Source organism: Notolepis coatsorum, assembly GCF_963971535.1.
Source record: "Notolepis coatsorum genome assembly, chromosome: 9".
Taxonomy (NCBI): domain Eukaryota; kingdom Metazoa; phylum Chordata; class Actinopteri; order Aulopiformes; family Paralepididae; genus Notolepis; species Notolepis coatsorum.
In genome coordinates this window covers 5,732,262-5,746,871 of record NC_140173.1, presented here as the reverse complement: position 1 = coordinate 5,746,871, position 14,610 = coordinate 5,732,262, and positions in this window count along the sequence as shown.

The following is a 14,610-nucleotide window of genomic DNA, read 5'->3' as shown; positions in this document are numbered from 1 at the left end:
GATTTTGTTATATTTTGCTTCCTAAACATGTCTTCTATGAAACTAGTGACAATAAAACGTCAATAACACACATTTAGTTGTTTATTTTACTTCATTTTGCCTTATTGCATCCATAAATGTGCACATATTTAATGGGGAAGTGCCTCATTTGCATATATAAACATACATTTCAGAAAACTTGCAATATATTTTTTCTTAGTTTATATGTACATAACAAACTGGGAAAGTTTCATAGTGATATCTATTTAAATATTTTTTGCCTATTAGGGGGTACTACACTGTACTACACTGTTTGTAGCCTGTGTGTAGTTCTGTTCAGTTCAATAACATCATTATTATTATTATTATTATTATTATTATTATTATTATTATTATTATTATTATTATTATTATTATTATTATTATTATTATTATTATTATTATTATTATTATTATTATTATTATTCAGTTATCAGGCATGTGTTTAGGTTGTCTATTACTAATGGTTTGATTAGATATTGTGTTTGTAAATATCTGTTAAAAAAAAAAGTATGGCATTTTACAATACAGAACTTTGAAGGCGTTTTCCCAAAAATGAGTTTTAAGAGTTTTTCCTCATACTCTGAGCCAGAAATCTCCACTTCAGTAGCACTCACATACACCAAACCTTCCAGTTCTATTCATATCTATGTTCTGAAGGTATTTACAGAAGGGTTTTTGATATCGCATTCATACCCTGATTTATATAACATTTTATTCCTAAAACATGGCGAAATATGGAATTTTACCATAAAAATGGACTGAATGGAGTATTTTCTGATTTATGGAGTGATAAAAAGAGATATCCAAAATCCCTCTGTAATAACCTTTGCTCTAATATGTCAACAAAATGAACTATAATTTTGAAAATGGCTTTATCCAATGTTCAGATTTCTGTCCTGGAATTATATGCAAATGTGTGCATATTTAAGTAGATAATGGCTCATTTGCATATTTAAACTTACAATTTCAGAAAACTTGTAATACAAAAAAGTCTTGTCTTAATATAAGTAATCAACTGGGGAAGTTTCATTGTGATATCTATTAGTTAATTTTTTTACCCTATTCACCTGTAGTGTCTCCCCTTAAGACCATTATCATAATCGCCTTGGAACCAAGCTGGCTAAAACAGTTGGGGATTTCATATTTATTTTGTATACCATTTTATATTGATACAAATACATTTATGAAATCATATTAAAATCAAGAAAATAGACAAATAAATTAATAGTTAATAAAGTACATACATGCCCTCCTCCTACCCTAAAGACAATAAAATATATATATAAACAAAATAAGAATATTGTAGCGGTTAACTAAAGCCAGAACCCAGATGCAGACACAAAAATCTGAGAAAACCCAAATGACGGGTATATTTATTTAGAAAAAGGAGAATACGGTAACCAGGTCCTTAGACAGTCAGGGAGTGAGCAAGTAGCAGGGTAGTCAGACGAGCGGAGGGTCATAGCCGTGAGCGGGTCCTCAGACGGTTTGGGAGTAGGCGAGTTGCAGGGTAGTCAGGCGAGCGCGCGGGGGGGGGGGGGGGTCGTAGCTAGGAGCAGGCTCTCAGACGGTCCAGGGAATTCACACGGAGAAGAGTGCGAATGCAGGCGAAGGTCATACACAGGCATCCAGGACTCTGGAGCAGGGTGTGAAGCCAGACAGGAACTGCGAGCAAAGGAGGACAAGAAACGTTAGGTAAAGCAGTTGAACACGGACTGACATGAGACTAAGCAAGAGTATACGGACTGACTGGTATTTAATCGGTACTACGATCTGGCAGCCTCATGACATCTGAGCCAGGTCTAAATTGGAATCAGCCGGTAGATGTCAATCAGCTACTCCTCCGGTGTCCCACACCTGCACCCCATCCTATACTTGAGAGAGAGAGGGAGAGTAGCTGGGTAGGGATAGAGTGGGAGAACCAAGGACAGTGGCGGCTGTCGATAGAGGGCGCTAGGGCGCCGCCCCCCCCTGCTGGAGAGAGAAGAAGAAGGAAGAAATAGTAGTTTTGGATTTAAGATTTCGACTGCTAAAAATATAATAATTTATTTTTAAATAAATAATAATTACTAATTTTAAGTATGTTTGTGTTTAAAATGCACAATACGTGTAATATATCAAATATAAATCATTGTTTGTGCGTCATCCCCCTCCTCTTCTCGGGCGCTAGAAATCAGCGCCAGCGTCAGTGCACAATTCAGCCAATTGAAATTTCACAGGGCAACATGAATGAATTTAGCAACTAAATTGAATCCAATCAGCGTCTTCAATATGATGCCTGTGGGCAGGGCCGCCTGGGAGAAAATGCGAGGCCCTGTGCGAGATTTAAACGCGAGCCCCCCCCCCCCCCCTAAAGGCAAAAAAAAAAAAATATATATAATATATATATATATATATATATATATATATATTTTTATACAGTAAACATATTCTTAAATAATAGCGCTGCCCGAGGCTGGGCATACAGTCAACATATTCTTAAAGGGGCTATGTACTGCTATTCCTAGCACTATTTGGGCAACTTTACACAATTCCTGTTAGTCTATTGAAGACATTTGTACGTTTTTTTTTCTGTAGTTGCTGTTATGGCCTGGCTCCGCCCATAAGCACTTTGAGTGACAGTCAGTCCACAGTCTGCACTGGTAGAGGGAGGGAGGGAGGGGGGAGAAGAGAGAGAGAGAGAGAGAGAGAGAGAGAGAGAGAGAGAGAGAGAGAGAGAGAGAGAGAGAGAGAGAAAAGACAGGCCGTTATTGACAAGGCCCCCTCTCTCCCTCTCTCTTCCTTTCTCTCCCTCTCGGTGATGAGTCTGCGCGGCAGAGAGAGAGAGAGAGAGAGAGAGAGAGAGAGAGAGAGAGAGAGAGAGAGAGAAAAAAAGACAGGCCGTTAATGACAAGGCCCCCTCTCTCCCTCCCTCTCTCTTCCTTTCTCTCCCTCTCGGCTCTCGGTGATGAGAGTCCGCGGCAGCTTGTGGTTTTTTTTTCTTTCCTTCTTTCAATCTCCCGTTTGCGGGTGTGTGGCGCGCGGCCGGCAGGTACCCCCCCCCCCAAGTGCCCCCTCTCTCTCCATCTCTCTCTCCCTCTCTCTTCCTTTCTCTCCCTCTCGGTGATGAGTCCGCGTGGCAGAGAGAGAGAGAGAGAGAGAGAGAGAGAGAGAGAGAGAGAGAGAGAGAGGGAGGGGGTGGGAGAGAGAGAGAGAGAGAGAGAGAGAGAGAGAGAGAGAGAGAGAGAGAGAGAAAAAAAAGACAGGCCGTTAAATGACAAGGCCCCCTCTCTCCCTCTCTCTTCCTTTCTCTCCCTCTCGGCTCTCGGTGATGAGAGTCCGCGGCAGCTTGTGTTTTTTTTTTCCTTTCTTTCAATCTCCCGTTTGCGGGTGTGTGGCGCGCGGCCGGCAGGTACCCCCCCCCCCCCCCCCCCAAGTGCCCCCTCTCTCTCCATCTCTCTCTCCCTCTCTCTTCCTTTCTCTCCCTCCAGAGCGCACAGGCCCCACTCCGCCTCGCAGCTGAGGAAGTGGCTTCCTCCACTCGCTGTCTAGTCTAGGTAGAATGGGGCGGGCATTAGCTCCAACCACAGAGCCAATCGCATCACCCAGCGGCCGTATGACGTATATCAGCCGTTCCAATCAAAATGGCCTGATTTACTGGAAGAGGAAAGGGGCTGAGCTGAATCAAAGCAATCCGCCAATATGGTATTTAGATACTAAAACACATTGATACGAACTCCTATTACTATAATACAATGCTATAGACTGAAAAATGACATTTATAGTACATGTCACCTTTAAATAATAGCGCTGCCCGAGGCTGGGCATGATACAGTCAACTGTCAATTATAGAGAGAGAGAGAGAGAGAGAGAGAGAGAGAGAGAGAGAGAGAGAGAGAGAGAGAGAGAGAGAGAGAGAGAGAGAGAGAGAGAGAGTGAGAGACTTACAAAGAGCCCCTTTTGTCAACTCATAATGAAACTGGCTGACATCTCACACTCTGACATCACAAACCCTAGCCAGCCTCAGAAGATTAGACCTAACCAAATTATAACCAAAGAAAAAGATAAATACATTACGTATTGGAATCAACTCACACAATCACAACACAAATTAGAAACATATTTGGCCCTAAACAGACAGTATACTGTGGCAGACTACCTCAGCACAGTAACTGATAAGAATCTAAGAAATAATCTGACAAGGTACAGACTGAGTGACCATGGTTTGGCGATAGAGAAGGGCAGACACAGACAGACCTGGCTGCCCAGAGAGGAGAGGTTGTGCTGTCTTTGTGATGAGGGAGCCGTAGAGACAGAACTACACTTCCTAACACAATGTGAAAATTACAGAAATATTAGGGAGGAATTCTTTCCAAAAATGTAAATAATTTCCCCAGAATTCCAAAGTATGACAGAAGCTCAGAAATTGCCATTCCTCCTGGGGGAACAGAAAGAATGTGCAGTTTTAGCTGCAAAATATGTCAATTCATGTCACAAGAAAAGGGACAACCAGTAGGACATATACTACATGTACCATGTTTTACTCACTGCACCATCTCCTTTATTTCTTTTGATCTTATATTGTTTGCTGTTTATGTCATAATTGTGCTTTGGCAACATTTGTGAAATTTCATGCCAATAAAGCTTTTTGAATTGAATTGAGAGAGAAATGCTTCTAGAGAGAGAGAGAGAGAGAGAGAGAGAGAGAGAGAGAGAGAGAGAGAGAGGAGAGAGAGATACGGGTGGGTGTAGTGAGAGAGAGAGGCGGGTGGGTGTAGCGAGAGAGACCACGGCGGGTGGGTGTAGTGAGAGAGAGACCACGGCGGGTGGGTGTAGCGAGAGAAAGAGAGAGAGAGAGAGAGAGAGAGAGAGGCGGTGGGTGGGTGAAGCGAGAGAGAGACCACGGCGGGTGGGTGTAGCGAGAGAGAGAGAGAGAGAGAGAGAGAGAGAGAGAGAGAGAGAGAGAGAGAGAGGCGGTGGGTGTAGCGAGAGAGAGACCACGGCGGGTGGGTGTAGCGAGAGAGAGAGACCACGGCGGGTGGGTGTAGCGAGAGAGAGAGAGAGACCACGGCAGGTGGGTGTAGCGAGAGAGAGAGAGAGACCACGGCGGGTGGGTGTAGCGAGAGAGAGAGACCACAGTGGGAACAGAATAGATTGCTTGAAAAACTCACCCTAACGCAGATTCAATGGCAAAGTTGGAAGGAGACGATGTCGACGCATTTTCATACCGTGGAGATGAAAAGTACCAGTCCCATCCATGATATTGTCTTCCCCGGTACAGAACTCGATAACGCTAGTTACCTGCTGTCCCTGCCTTTAGCTAATTGCTACTAGCCGACATACAGATGTGGGACTGAAAAACGAGGTCTCTCCCGCCAGTATCCAGCTTGATGCCGTTGTTTGATGCAAGTTGACGGCTGCTGATGTAACCGATGGTTTAGCTTGCGTTGTGTTCTGGTGTACTGTCAATAATCAAGCAGGACTGGATCTCAGGTTGTTTATTCACCCTGTGAAAACCCAAATAACACAGGAATTAATGTCTTGTCTTATCCTTTTTGGCCACAAGATGGCGCCTTGGTTCTTAGATTCTCTTAACAACCAGAGAGAAACTCCCATTTTAATTCACATTGAAATAGCACATAGAAGTTGCAACGACAAATAGAAGTAAATACAACTCAATACCAAAAATAATACAATATGGGTCACTCATCCATCTGTTAAAACAGATACAAAATAATACAATATGGGTCGACTCATCCATCTGTTAAAACAGATACAAAATAATACAATATGCCAATAATAAGGTTGACTCATTACCTATTAAACAAATACATTAAAATAATAAACAAAACCATTAGTAAGATGGACCCATTACCTGTTAACCAGATACATTAAAATAATAAACAAAACCACTGATAAGATTCAATCTTTACCTGTGAAAACCCAAATAACACAGGAATTAATGTCTTGTCTTATCCTTTTTGGCCACAAGATGGCGCCTTGGTTCTTAGATTCTAATGGGAAGACATGCAACAGGTCAGGGTTGAAGCCTACTCAATGTGTTACACAGAAAAGGTCGTCACTTCTAAATAACTCCACAGAAAATGCACAAAAGTTACTCTTCACCATAGGTAGTTAATGTATATAATCTGGTTCATTGCCCAGCAACTTATCCATACATTTACACCACAATAATGCTCTTTTAACCCAAAGATATGTCTAGAACCACAGAGCAGTCCTTACCTCTTAACAACCAGAGAGAAACTGGCGCGAGAGGGGAGCACGCTCAGAAATGAGAGACGCGAGGGGAAATACGTCACTTCGACAGGAAGTGACGATGTTTCAAAACAAAAGACTTTTGATAATAAAATAATAATAATAAACAAAACAATGAAAAAAGGGTGTTTTGGCGAAATTCACAAGAGGGACATATTAACCTGTTACATTCACCCCCCCCGAATTTCCCCAAAATCACCTAGCACCAAAGCTGCACTTCAACACTAAGGACGCGCATAAGACACCGCTCAATTCTACCCCTCTGGATCAGTCAACACAAAGATCTAATCTCTGAGTTCAGTTGAAAAAAACTATCCGTAAAACAGATTAAAAGGCGTTACAGGTTGGCCAAACCCCCAACCCTTCAAGAACATAGAGGTGCAGTCTACACCCCATTACACCCGATCCCCAGGCACTCATATGCGACAGCGTCCTATCGGTCCCATTTATAAATATGTGTATGAAGTGACTCTAAAGCTTTATGCCACACCATGCCTTGCGAGGCGGCAACAGACCCCAATTAACAGGTTTCTGAACCATGTTCTCTATGAGCCTATTGACTGGCTTGACCATCCTCCCCGCCCTTGTGACTACCCCACCCGCAATCGGAACTTGGACAGAATCATGCTCGGGCAACCCTGAGAGTGGTCTGTCATGTCGGCTGCTAAAGGTTTGAGATAGGTCGGGCTGAGGGCTGTCACGTCTGTGTTCAGAGGTCTGTGGCATGCCCGAGTCGACAACAGGAACAGTCTGTGTCTCTTCAGAGTCAAGTGGACAACTGGCCAGAGTGGAGGCTGTGTCAGTCAGTGCGTCATCCACGTGATCAGAGGGAGGCGAGTCAACGACATCTGCCACTGTGCTTCCATCCTCATTTCGGTCCGAGTCAGACAGGACCCACGATGATATCCGCTCCCTAGAAGACTCGTCGTCCAAGCCACTGAGATCACCAGCATCGGATGAGATGTCTGAATACTGATCCTCCAGTCGATCCCGAACAGGGAGGAAACTGACATCCAACAGCAGGTTCCTGTGGACGACCTTCTGCCGGCCCAAGACATCACAGATTTTGTAGATATGAAGCTTGGGGTTTTTCTGGACAACAGTGTACACCACAGGCTCCCACTTATCAGCTAGCTTCCTCTTGCCCCGTTCTCCCTTGTTGGCCAGCAGCACACGATCCCCAACTTGTAGACTGACGCCCTTGACCTTCTTATTGTACTGACCAGCCTGGTGCGCTTGCTCTTTGGCGGTGTGCTGTTGAGCGATTCTGGCAGCCTCAGACAGGTAAGTCTGGAGGGTCCTAGAGTAGCTGCTAAAATCCACCACAACGGGATCATCCAGGGCAGACCTGAATACAACGTCCACCGGAAGCCTCGGCACACGCCCAAACATCAGGTGGAACGGCGCATAGCCAGTGGTCTCATGGACGGTCGCGTTGTAGGCAAAGGTCAGCGTCTGGATCTGTTGAGGCCATTCTTGCTTGGCTCTGAGAGGGAGTGCTCGCAACATATTTCCCAGGGTGTGATTGAACCGCTCTGTGCCCCCGTTGCCCATGGTGTGATAGGCGGTGGTATGAGACTTGGCCACACCAGACAACTGCAGCAGCTCGGACACCAGTTCACTCTCAAAGTTGGCACCCTGGTCTGAGTGAATGCGCTCAGGGAACCCGTAGGTACAGAAAACACCGTCCCACAGCTTCCTGGCAATCTGTTTGGCCGTCTGGTTTCTGCATGGGAAGGCATGTGCCATTTTCGTGAAGTGATCAGTTATCACAAGCACGTCAACAGAGTTCTTGTTCTTGTCTTCCGCTGACCAGAAGTCGATGCAGACGAGTTCCATGGGAGCTGAGGTCTTTATGCTCTCCAACGGGGCTCGCGCTGCAGGTTCTGGAGTCTTAGCAAGCACACACCTCTCACAGCACCGAACGTACTCCTTCACATCCCTCTCCATGTTAGGCCAGAAGAAACGTTGCCTTGCCAGATGGAGGGTTCTGGCCCGACCTTGGTGTCCTGCCAAATCATGCACTCCCTCCAACGCCTTGTCCATCAGACTTGCCGGCAGCACCAACTGAAGCCTCTTTATCTTGCTTACTGGGTCTCTTGTCTCCCTGTACAAGACACTGTCTCGGACCTTGAGCTTCTCCCAATGTGTCAGCACAGCCAGTGACCTTGCATCTATACCACTTCTCTCCCACCTGGAAGGACGTCGCTTGCGGACAACGAATGGCAGCACACCGGCGATGGCAGAATCTTGAAGCTGGTGATCCTCCAGCTCACGTAAGGTGAATGAAGGCAAGGTGTCTTGACCAGCAGGTTGCAGCTGCTGTACCTGGTGAACGAGGCAAGTAGCCCTGTTCTCTGCAGTAGCCGTCCAGTCACTGTGATGCAGCAGGGCAGCCCTTACTTCAAAGGAGCCGCAGGAACCAGCCATGTCCGGTGCGGACTCAGATCCCTGGACCACCTGAACATGCTGGATGCTAAGCCTGAAAGCATCCTGCACTCTGCCAGCTTCTTCACCCTCTGCTTCATGCACCAAGCTACTGTAGGGTTCCTGAATAAGATGCCTGCTGATGGGAGAAGTGAAGGGGTCACGGCTGAGTGCGTCTGCAACAACATTCTTTGGACCTGGGATGTATTTCAAGTCGAAGTTGTAGGCCGACAACTTGTCCACCCATCGCTGTTCATAGGCGTCAAGCTTGGGCTTCGTCAGTATGTGGGTGAGTGGGTTGTTGTCAGTCCACACCGTGAAGCCGTGCCCTTTCAGCCAGTGACTGAACTTCTCCGTAACGCTCCACTTCAAAGCCAAGAATTCAAGACGATAGGCGGGATATCTCTGCTGCGACTTTCTGAGGCTTTTGCTGGCAAAGGCGATGGGGCGTGCCTTATCCTCTCCAGCGGGTAGCTGTGACAAGACTGCCCCTAGTCCGTCCAGAGATGCATCGACAGACAAGATGAAGGGCCTCGAAAAGTCTGGATGAGCCAGCACAGCACAGCTGAGGAGCTCCCTCTTGAGCCTATGAAAGGCTTCCTCACATGCAGGACTCCAGTGTGCTGCGGTCAACTTCCTGAACATGCCGGCACTCCTTCCACCACGGCCCTTCCTCTTCTGGCCCCCTGTCAGGGCAAACAGAGGCTTGGCGATGGCGGAGCATCCAGGGATGAAGCTCTGGTAGAAAAATACCATGCCCAAGAAGGACCTAAGCCTCTTCACAGAGGGAGTGCAGCCATCCTCCTCCATTACGGCCTCCCTTGGCATGTTAGAAATCACATCCACCTTTGTTGGGTCCACAGCAACACCACTCCGGTCGATTACGTGACCAAGGAACTTGACTGACTCCCGCAGAAGATGACATTTCTTCGGACTCAGCTTGAGATTACTGCCCCTCAGCTTCTGGAAGACCACTCGCAGCCTGCTAAGGGCTTCCTCTTCGGTGGGGCCAAATACAAGGAGGTCATCCAGGTAGCAGAGCAAACTGGTGAAGTTGAGACTGCCAAAGATATCCAACATCATCCGCATAAAGGAAGCTGGACTGTTGCAGAGTCCCTGTGGCATTCTGTTGTATTCGTACAGGCCAATCGGTGTCGTGAAGGCAGTGTACTTTTTGTCTTCCTCGCACATGGGGACGTTGTAAAACCCGGAGGTTAGGTCCATTGTGCTGAAGAAGGCATTGCCTCCGAGAGCTGCCAGACAGTCGGCTTGGTGAGGAAGCGGATGGGCATCCTTCAGAGTCCGAGCATTCAGCCATCTGAAATCTGTACAAATCCTCAGCCCACCATCCTTCTTCCAGACCATGACGAGGGGAGATGCATATTCGCTGATGGATTTGCGGATGATGTCCATCTCCTCCATCCCTGTGAGCACCTGCCAGAGATGTTCATAGTGGGCAGGGGGCACTCTCCTGTATGGCATGCGGAACGGCCGGTCATCTGTCAGGCGGATGCGATGCACAAACCCCTCTGCTTTGCCGCAGTCAAGTGAGTGCCTGGAGAATATATCCTGGTACTCTTCGACAAGCTCAACAAGCTCCTTCTTAGAATGGAAGCTGGCGTGGCACGAGTCGATGTCGAGGGCACTCAATCCGAGGGTGGAGATCTGTGGCAGCCGGCCTGATACCCTGTCCTGGCCTTCCTGCCTCCATCGTGCAGGAGCCCTGCTGGATGTCTAGGTCTTCCACCGCAAGGCAAGGTGAGACATCTGCGACCTTGGAGTTCACGTTTCAGGGTGATTGGTCTGGGTGAGAGGTTGGTCATCCTCACAGGCACCCACCGATCTCCCCACATTGGCGTGATAACCCGCCCAACAAGCACGTCTCTCGGTCTGGCCTTAGAGGTGCAAGGCTCCACGATGACCGTGCTACCTGGAGACACTGGCACATTGCTGGGCAGCCTGCCCCACACCAGGTATTCGCGTTGAGGGAGCAGCGTGATGGCATGGGGTAACTTCACAGTGCCGATCCTGTCGGGGGCCTCGTCTCCCCTCCATCTGGTGGTACATGACATCATATCCAAGAACTGCTCATGATCAGGCGGCGAATGCTTGCCTGCCGCAGATATGAGTTTCCAGTAGGTGTCACTACCTTTCATGACACTAATTAGGTGCTTGAGAACGTTTGATCCGATGATGAGGTCATCGCGCTGACCTGGGACCACTAGAACAGGGACGAAGCATTTCACTCCGTAGATGGTCAGGGTTAAGTCATATATGTATTTGGGGTGGGTCTGTTTTCCTCCACAGCCAACCAGCATAATCCTTCCTGCTGACTGAGGTTCTCCCACTAGGGCCCCAGCTTCTCTGAGCTTACATTCTGCCTCCTCATTCAGGGTGCAAGCCATGGATCCTGAATCAATCATGCCCTTCAGTCCAACTCTGTCATTCACTGTGACCTGAGTGTAGAACAATTCACTGAAAGCTGGCACCTCTGCTGATCTTTGAACCACGACTTCGCATTCTGGCATGGCTGAACAGGTGTTAACATAGAGAAGCTCGAGACTTGACTCATCTTCACTGAGGGTCTGCTGTCCACCCCCCACACTGCCCCTCTCTGAGTGTGGGTGTTCTAGTTTCCCGAAGGCTGATCCTGACTGGGGTCGCCCTGACCTGACTGCCTCTGTCCACGTCTGTTGCAGTCTCTCTTCCAATGACCTGGAGTGAAGCATGAGAGGCACAGATTCTCTCTCCTGCAGTGCATGAGCGTGGAGTGGCCGGTATCACCGCAGACCCGGCAGTTCCTCGTCTGAAAAGGACCCGGAGCAAACTGTCTTGGCGGGGCCGGTGCCGGTGCATGGGCTGCCACCTGCACATTCTGCTGTGTCATCATGCGACCCAAGAGGCTGAATAGAGCACGCATGCCGGCTGGCGATGACCTGGCTCAAAACCAGATTGAGCAGTGGCCACTGGTACCGGGTGAGGGGCGATTAGCACCTGGGGAAGTTGTGGAGTGAGAGCGGCTGTTGGAGCCGGAATGAACTGGGCTGCTGTGGGCGAAAGCTGTGGGGTTAGTGCTGAGACCGATGCCACATCGTATGCTGCCGCAGTTGAGACAGCTGAGAGATGTGAAGCTGTGCTGACATGCACTGGCGGTGGTCTCTCCATGTGCTGTGGTATGGCCGTCTGGGTGTGGCTCAGTACATGTATCTGCGGGGCTTGAGAACGGCCTTGCGATGACCTGAGCTCACGCTGGTGGCTGTCGATGCGCTCCTGAACCTCGCTGGTCGACCATTCTTCAGCCGCTCTGATGCTGAGCCTGTTAAAAAGGACCGGGTCTGGACAGTACTTGATGAACATCATCGACACTTCACGTCCTGGATCCTCCACACTACGCCCCTGCCTCTTTAGACACTCGTCTGCAATATCAATGGCATTGTTCAGTCTCACCCAGTACTCCATCACTCCCTCCCGCTGCAGTGGCTTGATATTATAAAAGTCAGCCATGGGCATGGATGAGTAGGATAGCTCACCGAAGTGCTGCTTCAGAATGTCAAAGATCAGGTCGGGAGTCTTAATGGGGTCGAGTGTGGGGTTGTGTCGTAGCGTAATTCTCACTACATCTTTCGCCCCCCCCCATTAGCTTAGACAGTATCTCTTGTGACTGTTGGTGTTTCGGTGTGTTTTTCTTTATAAGATATACCCCCATTACTTCCACCCACTCACGAACGGAGTATTTATCACTGCCATCGCCCCTGAAAATTGGTGGCTCCTTAACATCGGACTGCATGACGAGCTTTACACCTGACAAATTCAACTCAGGGGCTCTCTGCTCCGATTTAGGGCTCTCTGCTGACATGGACCTATTAACACCCCTGTCACCCTGTAACTGGGTCGCAATCGACTGACCAATCTGACTGGCCAACTCTGAGATGAGAGCACTCAACTCTACGTGAGAAGCTGTTTGTGGGCTTGGTAATTCATACCGGGGGACCTGGCCACCAGTGGAACAAAACCGTGGGGTTTGCAACCCACCCGCCCTAGGCGTTTGGCCTTCATCTACATGAGAAGCTGTTTGCGGGCTTGGCAATTCATACCGGGGGACCTGGTCACCAGTGGAACAAAACCGTGGGGTTTACAACCCACCCACCCTAGGCGTTTGGCCTTCATCACCCAAAAACCAACCTCTCCCAAAGCCCACCCCAGATAAACTCTCTCCTTCAGAGACCCCAGCCCCTTCTGAGTTAGCTGCTGGTTCCATGCCAATTGAGAAATTCAAAGAACCATACAAAAATAAAAATCATACGTACATAAGTACATATATATATAGTCACACAATATCCAATAATCCAATGTTCCTATTTGACACTTTAAAGTAATTATTCTCCTTTTTTTCAGCCTTTTCTCCTTTTCTCCTGTATAAAACCTTATCTAACAAAGTATTTGCTTTATTCTATTCGACACTTTGAAGTAATTATTCCCCTTTCCTCAGTTGTCAATCGTTTCTCCTTTTCTCCTTTTTTTTTTTTTTTAAACCTTATTCAAAATGCCCCACACGGCCAAGAGTGACCAACTTGAAACGAAGGCGATCTTCAGCTTCCCTCGGCGATCGAGACGACATCGATTGGCAGATGAATCCGAAGGTCGACGGCACCAATGTAACCGATGGTTTAGCTTGCGTTGTGTTCTGGTGTACTGTCAATAATCAAGCAGGACTGGATCTCAGGTTGTTTATTCACCCTGTGAAAACCCAAATAACACAGGAATTAATGTCTTGTCTTATCCTTTTTGGCCACAAGATGGCGCCTTGGTTCTTAGATTCTCTTAACAACCAGAGAGAAACTCCCATTTTAATTCACATTGAAATAGCACATAGAAGTTGCAACGACAAATAGAAGTAAATACAACTCAATACCAAAAATAATACAATATGGGTCACTCATCCATCTGTTAAAACAGATACAAAATAATACAATATGGGTCACTCATCCATCTGTTAAAACAGATACAAAATAATACAATATGCCAATAATAAGGTTGACTCATTACCTATTAAACAAATACATTAAAATAATAAACAAAACCATTAGTAAGATGGACCCATTACCTGTTAACCAGATACATTAAAATAATAAACAAAACCACTGATAAGATTCAATCTTTACCTGTGAAAACCCAAATAACACAGGAATTAATGTCTTGTCTTATCCTTTTTGGCCACAAGATGGCGCCTTGGTTCTTAGATTCTAATGGGAAGACATGCAACAGGTCAGGGTTGAAGCCTACTCAATGTGTTACACAGAAAAGATCGTCACTTCTAAATAACTCCACAGAAAATGCACAAAAGTTACTCTTCACCATAAGTAGTTAATGTATATAATCTGGTTCATTGCCCAGCAACTTATCCATACATTTACACCACAATAATGCTCTTTTAACCCAAAGATATGTCTAGAACCACAGAGCAGTCCTTACCTCTTAACAACCAGAGAGAAACTGGCGCGAGAGGGGAGCACGCTCAGAAGAGAGACGCGAGGGGAAATACGTCACTTCGACAGGAAGTGACGATGTTTCAAAACAAAAGACTTTTGATAATAAAATAATAATAATAAACAAAACAATGAAAAAAGGGTGTTTTGGCGAAATTCACAAGAGGGACATATTAACCTGTTACACTGACGCTGCTCTGCCTGGTTCAACCAGTAGGGGGAGTCGAGTTACACAGTGGAGAGAGGGAACTATCTTACAGTGTGTGTGTGTGTGCATGCGACACTAGTCTTGGACATATTATTTTGCAATGTAATGCTTTTCTGTTGATTATTTGACTGTCATTGGTACAGTAATGGTGTGGTATTTTTCGATTTTCGATTAACGTGTGTTTTTTATGGATAATCAGCTAAGATGTACAGT